Source organism: Heptranchias perlo, chromosome 4 (assembly GCF_035084215.1).
Source record: "Heptranchias perlo isolate sHepPer1 chromosome 4, sHepPer1.hap1, whole genome shotgun sequence".
NCBI lineage: Eukaryota > Metazoa > Chordata > Chondrichthyes > Hexanchiformes > Hexanchidae > Heptranchias > Heptranchias perlo.
Genome location: NC_090328.1, coordinates 79,864,316 through 79,887,527, shown reverse-complemented (window position 1 = coordinate 79,887,527; position 23,212 = coordinate 79,864,316). Strand labels below are relative to the sequence as shown.

The 23,212-nt window shown below is 42.2% G+C and overlaps 1 protein-coding gene across 2 annotated transcripts in view; it reads right to left on the bottom strand.

Annotated features, from left to right (window-relative positions):
* The window catches only part of LOC137321056 (spindlin-Z), an 86,598-nt gene extending 65,889 nt beyond the window's left edge, over nucleotides 1-20,709 (bottom strand). Inside the window, exons 1-3 of one of the 2 annotated variants that reach the window (XM_067983217.1) lie at nucleotides 20,563-20,709; nucleotides 19,034-19,120; nucleotides 16,205-16,296 (exon numbers count right to left, since the gene is read on the bottom strand). The gene's annotated coding sequence lies outside the window, so the exon portion shown is untranslated. The remainder of the gene's footprint in view (nucleotides 1-16,204; nucleotides 16,297-19,033; nucleotides 19,121-20,562) is intronic. The other variant, XM_067983218.1, reaches the window with a different exon arrangement.
* Nucleotides 20,710-23,212: the final 2,503 nt, after the last annotated feature.

Sequence of the window (23,212 nt, the reverse complement as noted above, 5' to 3'; positions counted from 1 at the left end):
CAGAGAAAGGAGAATGGGGCAATTTGGGTTATTGCTCGTAAGGAGGCAGCAATGAGTGCCTCAATGAGCCTTTCGGAGAATGCTGAAACAGGCACAGAGGGTACCTGTGGGCTTATCCAAGGAGAATTAAAGCCTGGGACAGCGGCAGGAGAGTAGGAAGGCAGAGCAACAGGGATGGATTGGGGTAGGGATTGGGGAGACAAAGTAATCAAGAGGGAAGAAATGAAAGGCGGCTTGACTGGATGACAGGGAGAGGAGGAGACAGGAGAGAAGGGTCTAACCTATGCACTTTGTTGAGGGAGTTAAAAACTTGTTGCTAGCAAATTTTTCAAGACATTGTTACACTTTTGGCACCCTCCTCCCCCAACACTTGTTCACAGCTAGACAGTAATTTCCATAAGGAGACTGGTCAATAGGAATTTAAACGTTTCCTTATTCACCGCCAATAGTGTATCCAGGTTTAACAATTAACCGCTAATCACTTATGGGTGAATGTGGCAGACATCCATTTATTCTCCTGGCACCTTCAATGGTGAATAAAAACACATTGCTAGGTCAGTGAACACAAGCTAAAACCACTTTGTCAGATTTATTTACAGGCAAAATAATATATAGAAGCAGAAAGACACAGCAAGATTCTAAGAGTTCTTTTCAGTAAGAACTTAGTCAGAGTTTCTGATTAAGTTACATAGAAAAAGATTAATCACTGAGCCCCCTATTAGTTCCATCACATGTAGTAGTGTGTGATGTAGGAAATATTAGACCCCCAGAAAGTTGGTGGGTTGAAAGACATCTTTCCCTTTCATGAACAAATAATTTCTTCTCGGGGTCAGAAATTAAAATGTTAACCATTTACCTTAACACTCAGGTAAACGAGGTGAGAGTTGAGATTTCCTAGCCATCAAGGCAGTCTGTCTGACACCGGCACCGACAGCAATTGTTAACACAATTCCATCTCAATGGCATGAAATGGAGTTAGCATAGAAAATATCCCTAGATCTATAATTTGGTTAACTTGGGATCAAAGGCTTGCTGGGGCTTTGAATCGGACATAACTTCTGCAACAGCCACTGTTAGGATTAGGGCTTCATTTTGAGGATATGTATAATCAATTATAATAATTTACAATTCTTATGCATGCACTGCCTGCTTTTTCCATTATAAATTCTTGTGTCCACATTTATAATAGAAACCGCCTAGGTAAACAGGTCACGCTGTAATAAACACCCGCACCCCAACCACCCCATCCCCCAACCCCATGGAAGCCGGTGCAGCACCACCGCTAGATGAAGGATGTCATCACAGTATGACATAAGCAATTTCCACTATAAATGTGGACACATGAATTTATAAGGGAAATATAAAAATAAGGACAGAAAGTATCACTTTAAAATGAGATCTGAATTATGTCTGCACACGCTGGTCCAATTATCCCCTGCTCTTTAACCCTGCTTCACCAGGCGACTCTCAATGTGCAACACCGCAGGAGACCCACTAGAATACATTAGAAGTCTTGAATATGCACACACTTCCTATTTAGTAACCTTTAATTACTTCCTCGTGCCTGCTTGTCAGGAATAAACTATACTTATCTGTACTAACCTTTAAATCTTCCTTGGAAGCAGAACTTAAAACTGGGAAGGTGGTGGCGTATGCCTCAGCACCACCCACCTGAAGTCGACTCAAGTTCAAAATCTCCCACCTCCCTGCTGCAGGGAACTTCATGCCATCAACAGACAGACATGTACCTCCCATCCCAACCCCTGAGCTAGGAAAAGCTACATTCTCGGCCATGACCAGGAAAATCAACTTAAAATTGGTTAGGTGCTTTGAATAGCTTTCTGGTCCATTTTTAAAATGTGGAACAAACTTAAAGTCAGTTCCCAGCTACAGCTAGGAACAGACCTTTTCTTAAGGTGGAGGCAGGATTCTCTAAAAGTGTTCCTCATGGTAGCATTATTTAAATAGCAAACTGTCCTTACATTGTAGGATAAGTGCTGTCTACTGTTTAAATTATAGAGACTTTTCCAGCTCATTGCTAGAGATGCCAGTTACATTTTGTAAAAAACCTTCTTGGGGACAGAGCAAAAGATTCTCCTCCATCTCTTTCTTCTCCTCCTCCCACCCCACCCCCATCCCCAGTGCCCACTCCTCCTCCCTTCCACTGTTCCTCAGCACTTCTGCCCTGACACCTATAACTTCTCCCCACTCTCTCGCCGGTCCCATCCCTCACTAAGCACACATTCCACTGTCCCCCAGCACTGACAACCCAGAACCCCCATTCCACCCTGACCATACTGCTGTCAGACCTCAGAACTTTTCTTCCATACCTTACCACCATAATCATGCAACTGCTCCCACACCCTAAGACTACTGTGCCACCACCCCCGGGTGCTCAAACAGCCAGGGACCTCTTCACCCCTCCAAGTCTTTCCTCAATTTGAGAATGCCCTCCAACTCCTACCAGACCAAGGACCTGACATCACACCTCAGCACCAATTTGCCAGCACTGCCACAACCCAGAACTTCAATCTGACACTGCCACACCCCAATACAGCAGTCCCACACTTTGGAATCCCTCTCCCACACCCAAAAGATTCCCCTCCTCAGTGCTTGCATACCTGACGACCTTCTATTCTGCCACACCCCTCCAGCCCCTCCCAGTGCCCCCACATTCAGAACTACTCTCCCAAAATCAGTGAACCACACAGCACCCCAAGTACTGCAATACCCCCAGTACCTGGAACCTCCCTTTTGCCTACTTGCATCCTAGTATATCTTCCTCAGCATTATCATCTGTATTCTGGTGTTTATAAAAGGCTGGAGATAAAATGAACTAATGACTTAAACATAATAATCAAGGCAACTTATTTCCATGGAGATATGCATATAATAATGGAATTCAATCAGAAAGCACCACTAACATTCCCATGATACGGTGTACAAAAACAACTTAACTTATTTGATCACCATTAATCAGTCACCTTGATACAATAATATATTGCACATTACATGGGATAAAACATCATATCCACCAACTCACCATGAGCAACACCATGCGAGTACCACCAATAAACAATTGACAATTTAACAAGGGTTAAACCTCTGATTTCATCACAACAGATTCTTGTCAGCCTTGGCTTAGTGATAGCATGCTCATCTGAGTCAGAATGTTGTGGGCTCAAGCCCCACTCCGGGTATTTGAGCACATAATCTAAGCCGAAACTTCAGTGCAGTACTGAGGGAGTACTACACTGTTGATGATACAGTCTTCTGCATGCAATGTTGAACTGAGGCCCTGTTTGGCCCATTGGGTGGATGTAAAAGATTCCTTGGCACAATTTGAAGAGGAGCTGGGGAATTTTCTCTGTGTATTGGCCAGCATTTAGCTTTCAACCAAGACCACATAAACAGATTATGTGGTCATTTTATCACTGCTGTTTGTATGACCTTGCTGCATGCAAATTGTCTCAAGTCCAACCAACAACTACTTGTTATCTTTGAAACTGGGAATATGTGGAGTGCTCCCACCAGCCCCAACTTGGCAAATGGCCTGGCAAAGTGGAAATTCACTAAACAGCCTAGATGCATTACAATAGTTAAACCCATTCTCTGCCACTTATAGTAGGATTCCAAAGCATAGGCTATTTTCCCAGAAACCAGTTTCCAGCCGTCTATTGATGCCCTTTCAGGACAAAGCCAAACTGAGAGTCTCTTGCTTGCAGGATCATTGATGGGACAATCATAGGTGATTAGCCCGATTTCTTTCTTGATGCCAGATAATCAATATTAAGTAAGTGATTTTGTCACCTACATCAGCGCTGTGCAATGCATTGTCCAAATCCTGCCCACGAGCAGCTTCCACCTCGCACTTGGTTCCTCTGGAAGCTTGTGCACAAGAAAGACTCAGCTAAGTGGATCAGACTTCCAGAGCTTAGAAGATTAGAAAAGACTGCTTCCTGATTAGCCAATTTAACAAAACATTCTGTTTAAGAATGCTGACCCTTACATTCCACAAGTCAAGCTCACACTGTTATGAAAATTCAGTAATTTTCCATTAAATACATAACATAGCAGTACAACTAGACAACATAACAGAATCTCATCTCTCTACAATTTAGAAATTGCCAAGGTTAAAGAGAGTAGGAGGGAGGACAACAGAAGACGCAATAAATTGAGAAATAGTTGTTAAATTAATAGCAAACTTTGGGTTTTAAATTATGTAAAGGAAGGAGAGAATGAAGGAGGTTTTCAGATTACTTCTATAGCAATTGAATCAGCTTCATTTCCTGTGTAAAACTGTTTGTAGTGTACAAACTAGCCAGTTTGAATACTTAGCCAAATTATTTTACAATATTTTGTTTCCTTGGAGGTCTTCACCTCTTTTCTCGACTACCAACCCTCTCCTTAAACCCCTCTCCCCTGCCCCTCAGCCCTCACCTCCAACATGTGCAAAGACTTCTTTATCATCATGACTGAGACCATCTGTTCAGCTGCTTCCTCTCAGGCTGTCACTGCCCTTGCACTGAACCAGTGTCTTTCTCAAATTGCTCTCCTATCATGCTCTCTGAGCTCATCTTGTCCCCAAGACCCAACTCCTGCTCCCATGACACCATTCCTACTAAATTCCTGACCATCCAACTTCCCTTTCAGGCCCCCATGCTAGCTGACATTGTAAATGGCTTCCTCTCAAGTACTGTCCCCCCTTGCTTTCAAAACTGTCATCATTATGCTCCTCCTCAAAAAAACCACCCTCAACCTATCTATCCTTGCAAATTACTGCCAAATCTCCAACCTCCTTTTCCTCTCCGAAGTTTTCTGAACGTGTTGTCACCTCCCAAATCCATGCCCATCCTTCCCGCAATTCCACGTCTGAATTTCTCCAGTCAGGTTTCTATCTCTGCCACAGCACTAAAACGGCCCTAAGCAAACTCACAAATGACATCTTCTGTGACTCTGGCCACGGGTGCATTATCCCTTCTCGTCCTCTCTTCAGCTTTTGACGCTTATTGTGCATCCCAACACCCTTTGCCTCACCATTGCTTTCAACCCCACACTCTGGAATTTCCTCCTTAAAACGCTTCCACCTCTCTCCTCGTTTAAAACCCACCTTAAAACCTCTGAGCAAGCTTTTGTTCACACCTCCTAATATCTCCTTCTTTGGCTCAGCGTCCATGATTACGCCTCTGCGAAACATCTTGGGCCATTTTTCTATGTTAAAGGCATAATATAAATGCAAGTTGTTGTTGTGAAACACTAGACCACTTTGTACTAGCTAAAAATACTGATCGAATTTGTCTACAATTTGATGGTTTGGAGAGAAAAAATATAAACAGGTATTACATAAAACTAGTAATTTACAATATGTGTAACTAAAGTAACTGTTTAAAGGTTACATTGTTGTTCTTCCAGCTTCTTCTGGCAAACTTCAAATGACAGTTTCTTGTAACATGTAAGCCACCTGCTTAAGAGTTTTTGCATCCAAACATACATTGCCCACTGCTTAAAACAACTGAACACAAAATTTCTTCTTTTTTATACCTATTCTTCCTTTAATCTAAAAGCAGTATCTTTGAAGATAGGCCTTTAAAGGCCAACTTTGATAAGCTTACAGATCATACGAAATTGACAATACAATTGGCTGGCAAGCTGACACATGGGCATATCGATCCCCGGAAATCAAATAATGGCCATGTTTTGGGTAGCTAGATACTGACATGGAACGATGATGAAAACTTGTTTGTGTCACATATCCCAGACGAGGTTGTAGTTGGACATAGTCAATTCACAGGGGACTCCAGATGAATAGTTAACCCAAAGTGTGGGCAAACAGACTATTTGCATTGCAGCCAGAAGTGATTCACATGGCACTTACAACCACAAATCAAAAAGAAAATCTTAACAACATTGCAGAAACACGGCTGGTTTATGCTGCTATTAAACAAACCAGTATCATTTTTAAACTGGGTTACATTAGTTTTAAAAGGCAAATAAGCTTAGCAGGCCAAAATTCTACTTTTACTGTATGATACTGATTTTTATTCTGGAATACTGTACATTTAAAATTTGTAAAACATATTTATTTGTATAAGTTGTGTGCCTGTCAAAAATGTGTGTCTATTTTCTTCCTCCTCACTGTTAAGTATGTGCAATATCTTGAAGCCAGCAGATGTCATCTGCATACTTGAAGATCGTTGGAGGCAGATCATTTGTAAATATGTTGAAAAAAATTGGAGCAAGAATAGATCCCTGGGGAGTCCATTCTTCTGGATCCTCCATGTGCTCAGCTTATTGCCTAGCATTATTTGGAATTGTCTGTCTCAAAACATAATTTCTGTGGCCATAACAATCCACTGGGGTAACACCTTTCAAATCTTAATCAGTAGGCCACTGCGCCAGATGGTATCATATCCTGCTGTCAAGTCAAGAAACACAGTCCCTGTCGTCGTCTTCTGCTGGAAACCAATTTCTATATAGGTAGTAAAAGCAAAAGCTTGGTCACAATTTAGTCTGAAGCCTGCCTGGTCACTCTTAGGGAAAAGATTGAGGGCAACTGAATCAAGATATGGCAGCAATCAGTGACTACTGCAAAAATTGGAGATCCAATGTGTCAAAAACAGTGTTTTCATGCTTCCATCTTCATCACATTGACATTTCACAAGAACTCAACATCTTCTCAGATGAAGATCGGCTGGCACAAAGCCAGTATATATATAGGAGTAATTCTATATTGCACACTTACCTACAAGGACCATCGCACCAATGTAGCTTAGAAGATCAAGAGCAGAAATGGCCTTCTAAATAAGTTTGCAGGCTCAACTTGGAGAGCTAAAGTGCACAGATCAGTGCTAGCTTTCTGCTACTCAGTCAGAGAATATTGCGCTCCTGTATGGTTACATTCTTCTCACACAAAACTAATTGATGTACACTTAAATCAAACAATAAGAATAACAGGGACTACGAGACCAACAAACACCAAATGGCTACCAGTTCTCACAAATATATTGCCTTCTAACATCAACCAACTCATGAACAGAAGACCAATCTGGACCATGCTACTAATCAACTTCACGGCAGATGCTGCCTCATTATAATGAGTGGAATGGGGACAAGCTGCTCCCTCTAAGAAACTCCTTGCTCATCACACAGCCTAATGACACCCTACCTGCTAGTATGCCAATTTATTATCAAAGCACGCAGCTCTACTGCAAGGAGGATTTTTGATTGCCCAATTTCTTCAAATGCCCCGATATGATCCGACAGTCATGGTTTAAACAAAAATTTATTATCCAGCTTCGAGCTGCCATGCTATCTTTGGTGCAAGCTCAACCATTTTAAATGCGGGGTAGTAAGGTGTGTGGCAAATAACCACACCTGGGGACTTAGAAACAGCCTTCTGCGTAGCTGCGATGCAGTTGAGGACTCCGGACATTTATTAAATGACTGCTCATTTCATGCTGGTCTACCAGGAGGAATTTTCAGACTCCACAATTATGACATGAAAGCTACTGAATGTCTAAAGCCCCTTGACATTTTTTGACATGTTGTTGGTATTTTGATTTTCCCCCCAACCTTTATTGTACCACTTCTGCAACTGCAAAAAATTGTACATGCAGTCTGAAATTTTCTGTTTTCTAATTGCTTATTTTCTACTTGTTATCTCACTAACGAAAATGCGCAAAACCAGTCACCAAAAATTTTCCCTAGCAGCATAAACCATTTTTTCAACATAAATTTGACATAAGTTTCCCATCCACCTAAAGATAAAACTGAACATACAAGCCCTGCTGCTGCTGCCACATTTCTTTCCAAAAGTTCGAGTGACAACTCCAAGCTTCCTGTCTCACAGTCCCTTCCAATCCCATGCATGACCCAGACTCACATTTGCTTCATTCCCTCGCTTTAAAAAATACAATACGATGGATCCAGTAATTGTTTTAATAACTCATTTAAAAAGCAACTTTCTTTCAAAAGTACATAATTTAATAAAATACATTAAATACAAAAATAAATTAATTTTACACTATATTGAAAGGAGGATAATTACATTGAGTAAAAAGTAAACAGGATTGTAAATCAAATATTTTGAATTAATATGGACAGAATGCAAATAATTAGGAATAACAGATTTTCAACATTTAGTTTAATATTTTTAAAATTAATGCTACAGGAGATCAATTGCTACGGAAAAAAATAGTAAAAATATACAATTCATCTTTGATTCCTTCATATTACCAGTATCCAAGAGTTGGATCCAAGAGATTTAAGTTCCCCTGGCTGAAATAGTGGGTACATTTTAGCCTTAACTACAAGTTCAAGCTGCAAGTTTAAAGTTACCTGGGCCCACTGTCCATACCTGCTCTTTGTTTTTAAATCAGTAAGCACTGGATCTTTCCTCAAATTGGGCTTCCAAATTCCTGGACTTCTCTGCCGTCAAGACTATGCTACTACACTGGACTACACTGTAAGACTCCGCTGCTGTGACTCCAATCTGCTATTCAATTGCTCAAGTTTAAGGCAACTTTGTCTAGCCTACAGCCCATCCCCCACTGCTGCTGTTACCTGCTGAGCTTATGACTGTCCTACTGGTTTTTCAAGTTTATTTCGCTACAGTTGGTTCCTAGCCAGAAATTCATTCTGCTGGGCCGTGGTCCATTTTTCCACTGCTTCTGAATCTTAGTGACCTCCAACTTCGTCACTGTTTTTCTGCCCAGTGATCGATTCTGCACACCTCCTGGCTCTTCATTCCCACGGAAATACCTCCAGCAGTGCGTCCTCCGACACGCCACCCTTCAAATAGCTTCTGGACTCAGTCACCCTCCACACCTGTCTCCGAGCCTGGACATCAATTCATCGATGCTCCAAGCTAATGCCACCCTAACTATGTCAACTTTATCCCACCACGGCGCCTCTGACTGTAACATTGACTACCTCCTATTGTCTCCACTCTATTCGCTGTTTATTACCAGGACATATTTATCCCAACCTTGCTATGTGACCACGCCTATGTAACTTGAGTTTCCCGGTGTCCATTCACGTGCGCATTTTGGCTGCCGATCCAGACCCGAGCCCATCGCTTCTATTTCCTCTTTTTTCTTCTTTTGTCTTTAATCGCTCCTAGGCCCCTCTTTTCAGTAGCTATGCCTCCTTTCATTTCTCCCCTCTTGGGTACTCTTGTCTCCCCCAAATCCCTTCCCCAACCCTTCAGCACTCCTTGACTTTCCTACTCTCCTGCCACCATCCCAGGCTTGACTCCCTCTTGGATAAGCCTACAGCTTCCCTCTGTGCCTCTCTCGGCATCCTCCGAAGGGCCCATCGAGGAACTTATCACTGCCTTCTTACGAAACCCCAACTGCCCCATCCTACTCTCTCATCGACTTTCCCCGCCCAGCGCGCCCGCTGCTGACCCTGTGGACTCTGCTGGCGGATCAGATATCACCGTCACTCTCCGCATCTCCCTCCAGAATGTCCGCTCACTTGTGAGCGAGGCCCTTGCCATCCGTGAGCTTATTGTGGATGATTGTATTGATATCATGGCCTTGACGGAAGCCTGGCTGACAGGTGATGATACCTTCCCCCTTAATGAAGCCTCCCCACCTAGCTATATCTTCCAGCACTTGCCCCGCCCAGACCGCCGCAGTAGTGGTGTGGCCCTCATCACCAAATCAAACTTTGGTCTGTCCCCCGACTCCTCTGGCACCTTCTCCCACCCCTCGCGCCTCTCCTTTAAAATCCTCGTTCTCTACCACCCACCCAAGTACCACGCCAAGTTTCTCACCGAGATATCTTCACTGCTTTCCTCCTTCAGCTTCTGCACCGAGCGACTTCTCATCCTCAGGTGATTTCAATCGCCATCTAAACTCATCATGCTCTCTCTCCTCTGAGTTCACTGCCCTCCTATCCTCCCTTCCATTTAAATTCCACTACCCATATCACGGCCACTCCCTCGACCTTGCCATCTCATATGGCCTCTCTATTCTCATCGTGTCAATCATGGATAAGGCCATCTCTGATCACTTCCTTATATCCCTCTCTACCCACATCCCCCTTCCCCCTCCCAACCCCACTTCCTTCTGTGTCCGCCCCTGGAAAAAAGTCTCCCCCAACTCACCTACAATTGCACTTTCAAATTCCCAATTGTCTAGCCTTTGGCCCTCCATTCACCATTGCATTTCTGCAGCTACCGATCTGCTCAATCATAACCTCACCACCACCTTTGGTGCCCTTGTCCCCATTGAAATCATTACTCTCTCTCACCCTGGTCATTCCCCCTGGTATGGTCCTCATCTCCACTTCCTTAAGTCCAAGGGATGCAGGCTTGAACGTTTATGACAGACAACTGGTTTAGCCATTCATCGCCAGATCTGGCTGGATCACATAAAGCACTATCGGGTCTTGCTCTCCTCTGCCAAAACTGCTCACTATTCCAGGATCATCCAGGAATGCAAAGATAAACCCTGGTTTCTCTTCTCCACTACAAACCACCCTCTCGCCTGCTCCTTCCACCCTCTCCTCCAACGAAAAGAGCGAGGGGCTCATGGCCTTCTTTATCACTAAGATTGAGACCATCTGTTCAGTTGCCTCTGCCGCTTCCCTCCCTTCCCCTAACCCACAAGCCAAACTTCCCCTATGGTTCCCACTGCCCTAGTCCTGAACTTGCCTCTTCCTCCAGTTTCTCTCCTATCTCCCCTTATGCCCTTTCCGAGCTCATCTTAACCATGAGACACACCTCCTGCTCCCTCGAGCCTATTCCCACTAAACTGCTGACCACCCAACTTCCCTTCCTGGACCCCATGTTAGCTGATATTGTTAACGGTTCCCTCCCCTCAGGTACTGCCCCCTCCCTTTCAAATCTGCCGTCATTACCCCCTCCTCAAAAAAACCACCCTTGACCCTTCTATCCTTGCAAACTACTGCCCCATCTCCAACCTCCCCTTCCTCTCCAAAGTTCTTGAACGTGTTGTCGCCTCCCAAATCCATGCCCATCTTTCCCTCAATTCCATGTTTGAATCCCTCCAATCGGGTTTCCACCCCTGCCACAGTACTGAAACGGCTCTTATCAAAGTCACAAATGACTATTGTAACTGTGACGATGGTAAACTATCCCTCCTCATCCTTCTCGACTTGTCTGCAATCTTTGACACGGTTGACCACACCATCCTCCTCCAACGCCTCTCCTCCGTCGTCCAGCTGGGTGGGACTGCGCTCACCTGGTTCCATTCTTAATTACCCAGTCGTAGCCAGACAATCACCTGCAGTGGTTTCTCTTCTCACTCCCGCACCATTACCTCTGGAGTCCACCAAGGATCTATCCTTGGCCCCCTTCTATTTCTCATCTACATTCTGCCCCTTGGCGACATCATCCTAAAACATGTCAGATTTCACATTTACGCTGACAACACCCAGCTCTACCTCACAACCACCTCCCTCGACCCCTCCACTGTCTCTCATTTGTCACATTGCTTGTCCAACATCTAGTACTGGATGAGCAAAAATTTGCTCCAACTAAATATTGAGAAGACCGAAGCCATTGTTTTTGGTCCCCGCTGCAAATTCTGTTCCCTAGCCAGTGACTCCATCCCTCTCCTTGGCTGCTGTCTGAGGCTTAACCAGACCATTCGCAACCGTGGCGCCCTATTTGACCGAGATGAGCTTCCGACCACATGTCCGCTCCATCACCAAGACCGCCTACTTCCACCTCCATAACATCGTCCGTCTCTGCCCCTGCCTCAGCTCATCTGCTGCTGAAACCCTTATCCATGCCTTTGTTACCTCTAGACTGGACTATTCCAATGTTCTCCTGGCTGGCCTCCCATCTTCCACCCTCCATAAACTTGAGTTCATCCAAAATTCTGCTGCCTATATCCTAACTCGCACCAAGTCCCGTTCTCCCATCACCTCTGCGCTCGCTGACCTACACTGGCTCCCGGTCCGGGAACGCCTCGATTTTAAAATCCCTCCATGGCCTCACCCCTCCCTATCTCTGTAACCTCCTCCAGCCCTACAACCCACTGAGATCTCTGCGCTCCTCCAATTCTTGCCTCTTGCACATCCCCAATTTTAATCGCTCCACCATTGGCGGCCATGTCTTGAGCTGCCTAGGCCCTAAGCTCCGGAATTCCCTCCCTAAACCTCTCCGCCTCTCTACTTCTCTCTCTTCCTTTAAGATGCTCCTTAAAACCTACCTCTTTGACCAAGCTTTTGGTCACCTGTCCTAATACCTCCTTACGTGGCTCGGTGTCAAATTTTGTTTGATAACGCTACTGTGAGGCGCCTTGGGACGTTTTACTACGTTAAAGGTGCTATATAAATGCAAGTTGTTGTTGTATACATTACCATATAATAATTCTAGCCATTCCAAAATTTGTCAGATCACTCCTTTGTAAGCTGTCCCTATCATAACTACTACACACCCCACAAAAATTTCCCCTACCGCAATAGCTTCTACGGTTTCTTTCTAATGTTTTGAAACCAGTGGGTTTTACATACATTACCCGTTAATCATGGGGTTTATTCCTCTAGCCAAAGGCCCACACTACCTCAACGACACCCTACCTTCTATTATGCCAATTTATCAAAACCTTTTGCCCTGTTGCAAGTAATTTCTTATTGCCCGATTTCTTCACATGCCCTGATATGATCTGACAGTTACGTTTTTATTTAAAATTCTGAACAATTTAATATCCAGCAGATAAATACAATGACGACACGCTGGAAGGGTCAGCAGAGCAATCAACATGAATGGTTATAATTTAAGGAGCCAGATACCTTTCATCAGCCCCTGAAAACTCCACGATAACCCTTCCAGCTTGTTACGTGCAATACACGCAGGCCAGAACATGATAAACCCATTTGTTAATATCACAGACCACAAGTCAAATATTGCTTGATCCCCGCACATTATGGAAATAAAACTGATACGGTCACACGTCAGCAAAAGTCCACACAAAAAAGCAAAGTTTCCCCTCAAACATGTCCCCTGCCTGTTAAATTTTGTACCTTAGCTAGCTACTGGAGCAAGCATTAGGCTATAGTAAACTTGTTGACTATTAGTACTCCAGTACAATTTCCTCCAGTTGTCTTATGCTCCGAGTAACCACCAGGGTCAATTTTAACAAGATGTGTTTTTTCTGACAACTGTCTCCAGCTGCATCGTTGTTACACCACCTGCAATAATATTAAAAGAAAAATGATGCAGGTTTACACCTGAGATCGCCCACATGGGAACTGTCTAATCTCAACCTGGAGGCAATAAGTTACTTCCTCCACAGGGAAGAACAGGAAATAAATAGTAAGGCTTCAACCTGAGCTGCTTTCAGCAGCTGGTTCCAATTAGTCTATCTACTGTTCTCCTTAGAACAGAGAAGGTTAACGGGAGATTTGATAGGGGTATTAAAAATCATGAATGGGTTTGATAGAGTAAATAAGGAGAAACTGGAAACAGTGGCAGAAGGGTCAGTAACCAGAGGACACAGATTTAAGGTGATCAACAAAAGAGCCAGAGGCGACATGAGGAAATTATTTTAATGCAGTGAGTTGTAATGGTCTGGAATGCACTGCCTAAAAGGTGGTGGAAGAAGATTCAATGGTAACTTTCAAAAGGGAATTGGATAAATACTTGAAGGGAAAAAAATTACAGGACTATGGGGAAAGAGCACAGGAAACGGACTCAATGGATAGCTCTTTCAAAGAGCCGGCACAGGCACAATAGGCCGAATGGCCTCGTCCTGTGCTGTACCTACTATGGTATTAACTCAGGTATTGTGTGGAGGAACCAAAAAAAGTGGGCTAAAGTAAAGTACTGATCGATAAATAAATCCAGCCTGGTGGTGGCATTTTGCAATGTATTGCAAAGAACAAATGTCGGAACTAAGAACCCAACCTAAATTACACAATATACTTAGAAATAACTGGATTGTGTATTGTAATGAGATATTTCATTTTGTACTTCTAAGAGGATTTTCCCAAATTTGCATGTCTGGAGGCATTCAGTCTGTACTTATGTCTGACATCATACATTTAATAGCCTGTGTACCCATTACACTAGTCTCATTGGTTCTGAATATATATACAGACAAGACAGCCCACAAGGTCAATGCCAGGCATATCCCACTGCAACTAATCCTGAACACTTTCTTTCACAGGCTAAAGAAAAAATTATTTCAAAGTACTGAACATACAATCTAAATAGCTTAACAGTAGTTGCATCAAAATTTGCAATAATGAAATAGTGAATTTATTCCATTTGCAAAATCCCCGTAATCCACTCAACTTTATCATCTGCATGTTGAAATAGCCAGGGCACCCCTCTGCTGTGTTCTACAGTGTCTATATACAGTGTTGCTCAAGAAACAGCTACTCAATAACCTACTTAAGCTTGCATAAAATGTCAAAGCACATCTCATCATAAAACCCATACCATGAAACAAATCACAGCCAGAAGAGATCATTTAATGGAATCCAAGATCTTCCTGGCTGTATGCCTTAATCCAATCCTCAGAACACAATTCCGAACACACCAGCTTGACTTTTCCCTTTCCTACAGCAGCCATCCTTATAGCCTCCCTGCCATTTTGTGTCAATTTGTGGACAATTTTGTTGTGGGCTTGCAACACAAGGAATTGGATGCATTTAAGGGGAAGCTAGATATGTACACGAGGGAGAAAGGAATAAAGGATATGTGGATAGGGTGAGATGAAGTAAGGTGAGAGAAGGCTCCTGTAGAGCATAAACACCGGCATGGACCTGTTGGGCCAAACGGCCCGTTTCTGTTCTGTAAAATGCTATGTAATTATTTGTAAAACTGTCAATTTTGCTTAGGACCCATTGTGGTTAGCAGGGAGAAGCAGATCTCATACTACAGCTCTAGAATGGGTGCAAAGCAAGATCTTACAACGGGAAAAAAAGCAAAACACACTGCAGCACCTAGCCTCCAATGCCATTTTAACTAAAAAGTGGCCACTTGTAGACCCAAAACTAAAAATATGGACTTTGTTGCATCCTTTTTTTATTAGCTAATAAAGTCAGATTTTCAAAATGTATGTGCAATGTGGCCTTCTGAAACTAGTTTGGGAAGTGTGGTCAGACAGATAGCTTCTGCTTGTTTTGTTCACATGCACGGGATATAGAAGCTGTGCCTCGTGGCATTTTCACTCCATATATAAAAGTCTTTAATTTTAAAATCTTTCACAAGGGTCCACTTCAACTGGCAATAACAGCCAACAAGTTAGGTAACCTGCATATACTGATGCAAACCAAAAATACTGGGTTAAATTTTGAGTTAGTGTTTGCAGCACAGAACCTTGCTTGACAGAAGAGCAGATTGGACAATGTGGTATGTAGTTCAGCCCACCCAATTTTCCGGTTATTAATTTTAATGAGTGAAAAATTGGGACGTTGTCAACTTCTGTGACCTATCTTCCCTTTCATCAAGCGAGATTCCACGCCCAGAGAACTAATGCAGAAAATGAACCCCAATGTTGACATGTCTGTAGCATTAAATTATTTATATGGGTTTCAGACGTCACAGGAAAATGTTGTCTTTTCAACTAGTCATTACAGAATTTGAGAAATAGTCAACCCAGAGTAAATACATGGTTTTAAAAGCAACTGAGATCCATAGACATAAACATTGTTTTTATATATCCAAGATTTGTAAATACACCGGATGTCGGAAAATGGGTAAACCTCAGTTTCAAAATTTTGTGACCAGATTTTAAGCAGTGAAGCACAATAGTTTGGTAATCCATCTAGGAGTCTTAAATTAGAATGTCTCAACTAACAAGTTAAGCTATCAGCCCATCCTCCTTTTTGGTTGGAGGGGGAGAGGAAGGGAAAGAGTAAAGGGACAAAAAATATACAAAATATAAAATGACCCAGGTTACAACAGCAGGTAATGCAAAGAGAATATAAAAGTCATACTTGCTTCCATTGACTTTGTTTTTGCTTTACAAAGTGTCTATATATTATGTAAACTTGTCATGTTCAATATTCAAGTGCTCTTTAGTTGAAATCCGAGCATATAGTCAGAAAGTTTTAGCTCAGAGCTCTTCCACACTGGAGACAGGAGTTCCCAAGCACCAGACCCATCTATATAATCTCCTTCCCATCAACACCGAAGCCAGATTCTTAAAGTAACAAACACAATGCAGTCCCTTTTCACCCAGTTATTTAGAACATTAGAGGGAAATATGAGACTGTCTACCTGAAATACACAAAGTACTTCCACAAATTCCTTTCGTGTCCATTAAGAGTATAAAGAAACACTGTGAAATTTCCATAGGATCCACAATTCTGCTAAAGAAAAAAAAAATGAAAAGTGTCTCTGAAATGTTGCATTTTAAATAAAAAACATATGCTTTCCCTTATTTGGCTTACAAGTTTTTGGGGCAGTCCACCAATTCTAAGTCAACTTGAGCTAGGTGCAATGAGAAATGAAACAGTAAGTATATCAGGTTTGACCTTCCACCGTGCGTTACCAGGTCAGACCAAACAGATTGTGAACAAATGCTGAGCTATCAAATCCATACACTAGCAGAGATACAAGAAAGAACTTGCATTTATATAGTGCCTTTCACAACCTCAGGATGCCCCAAAGCACTTTACGGCCAATTAAGTACTTTTGAAGTGTAGTTACTGTTGTAATGTTGGAAACGCAGCAGCCAATTTGTGCACAATGAAATAATGACCAGATAAGCTGTCATAGTGATGTTGGTTCAGGGATAAATATTGGCCAAGGCACCGGGGAGAACTTCTCTGCTTTTCTTCTAACAGTACCATGGGATTCTTTACATGCACCCGAGAGGGCAGACTTGGTTTAACGTCTCATCTGAAAGACGAAGCCTCCAACAGTGCTGTACTCCCTCAGCACAGTACTGAAGTGTCAGCTTAGATTATGTGCTCAAACCTCTGGAGTGGGACTTGACCCCGTGACCTTCTGACGCAGGCAAGAGTGTTGCCACTAAGCCAGGGCTGACATTCCTACCAGGGCATTAGTCAAGCTGGGCCAACTGCAAATCCTCTGTGGAAAGAAACATGGAGTGATCCGTGGAACTTTTCTCAAACAGTATAAAGATTTACCAACCCAATTCTGGGATTTGGCCATCCAGCCTGGTGCATAGTCAGCTGCAGACAAACAATCCATAACCATGAAATAAAGGCAGTATATCGCTCCCACGCTTTATCTGCTCAACCTATCTGCACAAAATTTGTGGACTCCAAACAATGGAAGAAAGGCTTCAGAGACTCTAGTTGAAGTACCTGCCCAAGACAAGAACTATCCAAAGTTGTCACTGCTGATATAGAAGAGGGACAGAACCCAACCCAATATACTTGCAACACTGCACTGTTTGTGGGCCTGCAGTAGGCAGCTGGCCTTAGCAGCATTCAATCACGGGGAGGATTATGGTGCAGGTATCAACTGAACAACACTGAAATCCACACACTGGTCAGAAACAACAATTACAAATTCCAGAATATGAGATATAAAAAGGATGTGAAAGGAGGCAAAAAACTCAGCCATCCTTAGAAAGCTAGTCAACTACAGCATATTTGTCCTTCTTGAACTAAACATGTCAATATTAAAGCCAAAATTAGCTTCTACTGCCAACCCACCATTGCAGCTGAGATTCTATTCAATGTCGTTGTCGCCTCATGCTCCATTTCTTTACTGCTTCCCACACTGGTCTCCCCACTTCCACCCTCCATAAATTGCAACTAATTAAGAATGGCACAGCCTACATCCTTATTCATTCATAGCCTCACACTTCCATCAACCCAACTTCTCCGTGACCAACCACGTTAATTTCAAAACCCTTGCCTTCAGTTGCCTCTATGATCTCTCCCCATCCTTCTCCATTTTCAGCCTTATACCCATGCTCACACCCTTTTCTGAAGCTGGTCTAACTCCTTGTTTGCCATCCTTTACATTCCACCATTGGTGGCTGCTCATTATTCCACTATGCTCCTGCCCTCAGATTCCCTCCCTAAATCTCTCCACCTTACCTCCTCCATTGCTGCTTTCAAAAGCTCTCTCAAAATATTTGCCTGTTACTTTGGCCCTTTTCCTAATTCCATTGACTTGTTCCTCACCCCTCCTCAGTATCCATTTGTTATGACCACACTGCAAATCAGTCCGATTCGTCTTTCCGACATAAGACTACATAAATAGCTTTCACCCACCCAAGCCAGAATACAATTATAAGGAAACATGAGCAGATTATGCTAGAAGCTGGTTAGACTAGGATCAGTAGTTTTCAAGAAAGTAATTTATACAGTCCAAAAACAAATGCTGAATAAATCTGAGTCTGTTCTTAAATACAGAAGTAGAATAGAATTCTTGAACGTGCACTACTGATAGCCTAGTGTCAGCCTTAGCTCAATGGTAACACTTTCACCTCCACTCCAGAGACTTAAGCAAATAATCTAGGCTGACTCTCCAGTGCATTATTGAAGAATGGTGCGTTGTCAGAGAGGCCATATTTTGAGTGAGACGTTAAACTGAGGCCACGTCAGCCCTCTCAGGTGGATGTAAAAGATCCCATAACACTATTTGAAGAGAAGCAGTGAGTTCTTCCAGTGTCCTGGCAAACATTCATCCCTCAACCAACAGCTTATCTGGTCATTAAATCACATTGTTTTATGTGGGATCTTGCTGCATGCAAATTAGTAGTCACATTTCCCTACATTACAACAGTACTACATTTCAAAAGTACTTAATTGGTTGTAAAGCACTTTGGGACATCCTGAGGATGTAAGCAGTGTTATAAGTGAACAATCTTTCTTTAGTAGGTAAAAGCCCCACCCATTGTCATGACTAAGAAGATCTTAGATTTAATTCTCAATGTGTGAGTTAACTGATCTCAACCAAAGCAGCAGGTGGGCCACTAAAATTGGCCCAAACAGCTTTGGGCTGGGGGGAGGGAAGAGAGAAGAAACATCAGTAAGAATTACCACTTCTAATTACAATTATTGAAAAATAGATGTGTAAATGCCAGGTGTGAACCGGATTGAGCTTGGCTGTGATACTCCTTACCTAGCCTCAAAAATGAAGAACGACTATTTAAGTGAGGTACCGCAGAGTGGCCGATGCCCATGAAACCATATTCGAGTGAGCTAGTACCTTCAGAAGGGAGGAAATTGGAAAAATAAATAGAATTTTAATATTAGCTACATGTCGTAGTAATGACATTTCAAGAAGCACCTACAAGGATTCATATTAAGTATGAAATTGGAACATGTAAAAGCTTAAGTGCAGTTTGATATAATTATGCATATGAGCAATGTTGTACACATGGCAGCATATTGTTATGAGGTTTCTTAATCTGCTGATTGCCAAGTCAACAATACTATTTCTCCCCAGTACAATAATTTATACACTAGAGATTTAAATAAAAATCTGATTCCTAAACAATAATGTATTGATATTCTATTCAAATAACAGATACAATGTTGGTATGATATCACAAATTACTCAACATTAGAAAACAAAAACAAAGTGTGGAAGATAAAAAGGCCATTTGGCCCATCAAGTCTGCTCCTGTCATCTACAGGCCATGTACATATTGTATAACTATTAGTGATTTGAATCTTGAAATTATTCTTCAATTACTATTTTTATATATTTACATGTTATGTGGGAGTTTATTCAATTTTGGGTCGGTTTGTGTGGCAGCAAAAACAGTCAGTGCAGATGCTACCTCTCCTCTATGCACCATGTCCTCCACACTGACATCATACCCCAAATTTATTAGTAATTTGCGGTTAAGCACCATGAAATGCTATTTCCGAAATCGTATAAATATTTTGAACAGTTGCATCTGAGAAATGCAAAATATTGCAACCTGGATTTTACTGCTGAATACAGCATTTACATCCATTATAATGTAACTGTACTTCACAATAAACTGTTCCAAAAACAAGACTCGAATCCAAATGACTTAGTCCAATATTCGATTGTACTACCAAACAGATTTTTTTTCCCCCAAAAAACCTTTCAATTGTTTTTACTGTTTCTCTCGCTTTATGGAAAATATACATTTTACGACAAAAAAAATCCCTTCTCTATTCAATGACACAGTGAACCTGAATCCAGGAGGGTGGAAAGACAGAAAGGACAGAAGCAAAACAAAACCTTCACAGTCTGGTCATTTTAATATTTTAAAACGCAGCTCTGCTCCCACTACAGTAACTGGGCGCTTACAGCATCAAAAAAAAATATATATATATATTAAAATCACAGCAGCAATGTAGCAGCCATGATGCAGGTTTTACGATGCCGCACAATTTGTCTGCAAGCGCAGCACCAGAAACAGAAGCGTCTGGGCTCGGGTTCCAGGGTTCGCTCGCGCTCAGACAAAGGAGCCGGAGCCGCTCGCCCGCTCGCCCGCCCGCTCTCTGTCTCTCTCTGCCTGTCTGCTCCTTTACTTTATGCACACTTGGTGTTTCTTCATTTTTCTCCCCTTTATTCTGCTCCCCGTTACCTCACTCCGTGTCGCTCTATTTCTGAAAAACCCGGCAGACTGCGTATAACTGTAAGGTAAAAAATGTATTCATTTCCTTTACCTTTTTAAAAAATATATATACACATACACACAAAAAAAATTGGAGTCTCTGTGTGTTCCCCCGCGCACACAAAACTCTACAGCACGGTCTCACATAAACACATACTGCAGCAGCCGACGACGGTAAAGCTCATTCACTCCCTCCCTTTCCTCTCTGCCAGATAGTGAGCTAACACTCGGATTCCAGATCAAGCTACAACCGGTAACATCGCGTAACGCCGACTTCCTGCCACAAAGTGTGCCTGCTAATTCTCTCTCTGTTCACTGTGTTCAGGAGAGAACATGCTTGCATGTCCTTCACTGGCGTTACGCATGTAACAAGGATCGGACTTTTTAAAATTACGCGCATGCGCGACAATTTAAAGCTCTTGAGTTTCTTTTGTTCTATCTTGGACCTTGCAGTGGTTGTTAACAGCGCAAGTTCGTGATAGACTGCTGCAAACAACAGTTTTGAAACACTGCTTAAGCTATTTCAATCACTGTGTGAGAGAGCCTTAGTACTAAAGTGGCACAAAACAAAAGCAAAATACTGCGGATGCTGGAAATCTGAAATAAAAACAGGTCACCTGCTGAGTGTTTCCAGCATTTTCTGTTTTTATTACTAAAGTGGCACTGGCGACTATCAAATTCTCTTGCAAAGCAGCTGTATTGTCAGTTAAATACACGTGCTGATAAAATCTGTTTTATAAAAGTAAAAAATAAAGACTGATTTCATGATGTAAAACTATGCATCGCAGAAGTACAAACCTTATCAGGTAATGAAGGTCTGCAGCGAAGCGTGGTGTTATGGTTGAATTTGCAAATCATACTAGGAACTCAGGTGGTATGTAAATTCACCAGTGAAGTAATAGTGTAGTGTAACTTTTGAATATTGATAAATTTTCTATGGGGTGCCATCTTTTTCCCTAGGTGGGGGTTTAAGTTATGATCACAAGATAGAAACAGATGAGGAAAGCCATTTGACCATCTTAACTCATTCATCCAGAAACACCATACAGTGCCCCATCACAGCATCCAGCTGTTCTTAAATGGTGCCAGGATTTTTGTCTCTACTAACCTACCTGAAAATCCATTCCACATGTTGACCATTCTTTGTATGAAAACAACTTTTTGTTAAATTACTCCTAAATTTTCCTTTCACTAGCTTGAACTGTGCCCCTTCTACTGTCACAGCTCAATTTGAAGTAGTGTTCCTGATTTATCTTTTCTATCCCATTTACAGTCTTATATAATTTCATGCGGTTCCCTTTCAATGCTGAAAAGCCTCAATTTCTCTGATCTTCTGCGGCTCATCGCTGGACTGCCCCCAGAAAGAGAGTACTTTTTAAAACACATTTTAAGATGTCCCAAGGTGCTTTGCAGCCATTGAATTACCGTTGAAGAGTCGTCACTGTTTTGTAGGCAAATCTGTTAGACAATTTGCATGCAGTCAAGTGTCACAAATGATAAATGACCACGGCTTAAATGTTTTCCTTGTATCTCAGTAATCAAAACTGAACAGAGTACTCAAGATATGCACTGCACAGTTTAAATACTCTGACTTGTACTTCACTGTTTTGGCCATGTCGTTCAGCATTCTATTTGCTTCATTGATTGCTGCTCTGCGGTGATTGGACGTGTTAAGTGTCAAGTCTACTAATGTCTCAAGATTTCTTTGAAATTCACCCTTAGCTATTTTGACACCACTCATGGATATTGCCCATCTTCGCTTTGAGGCTGCTCAAGATTAATTGCAAACCATAACAGCTAATGTTTACACATCACAAGTCACAGAAGTAAGTAGAAAAATACAGACTTCTCTTTTGAAAAGCAGATTTTGGTAATTTGGTTTAAATTTTAGACATTTCTGGACACCTCATTCAAAAATATGACGAGTTCAAAATTGAATGGATGTGCCCCTAACAATTTCAAAGGTCATGATGTGGAGATGCCGGTGATGGACTGGGGTTGACAATTGTAAACAATTTTACAACACCAAGTTATAGTCCAGCAATTTTATTTTAAATTCACAAGCTTTCGGAGGCTTCCCCCTTCCTCAGGTGAACGATGTGAAAACGATTTTCACATCGTTCACCTGAGGAAGGGGGAAGCCTCCGAAAGCTTGTGAATTTAAAATAAAATTGCTGGACTATAACTTGGTGTTGTAAAATTGTTTACAATTTCAAAGGTGTTAGAGAGATCTGTCAGACACTGGTCTTTTGATTCTGTGATCTGGGTTAATATGCAGCCTAGGCTCATGGGATGTCAGTGTCTGCTAGCATTAATTAACTAGTAATCTTAGTCAGAGAAGCCACAGGATGGCTAGTGTAGGAAATAGAAAAAATATCACACTGGTGCAGTAGGGGATGCTCTTCTGAGGTGGAACAGAGTAGATGGAACATTACTTTGCATCTAGCTGCACTATACCTAACCTGGGAGTGCTTGAGGCTGACAAATGGGAAGAATTGCCTTCCCTAACACGTGTAAGGAATCTTACAACACCAGGTTATAGTCCAACAGTTGGACTATAACCTGGTGTTGTAAGATTCCTTACATTTGTCAACCCCAGTCCATCACCGGCATCTCCACATCTTCCCTAACACGAGCATCTCTCCTCTTGATGCACACAAATTATAAAAAAAAACAAATACTGTTGAAAGATATTTATCGGG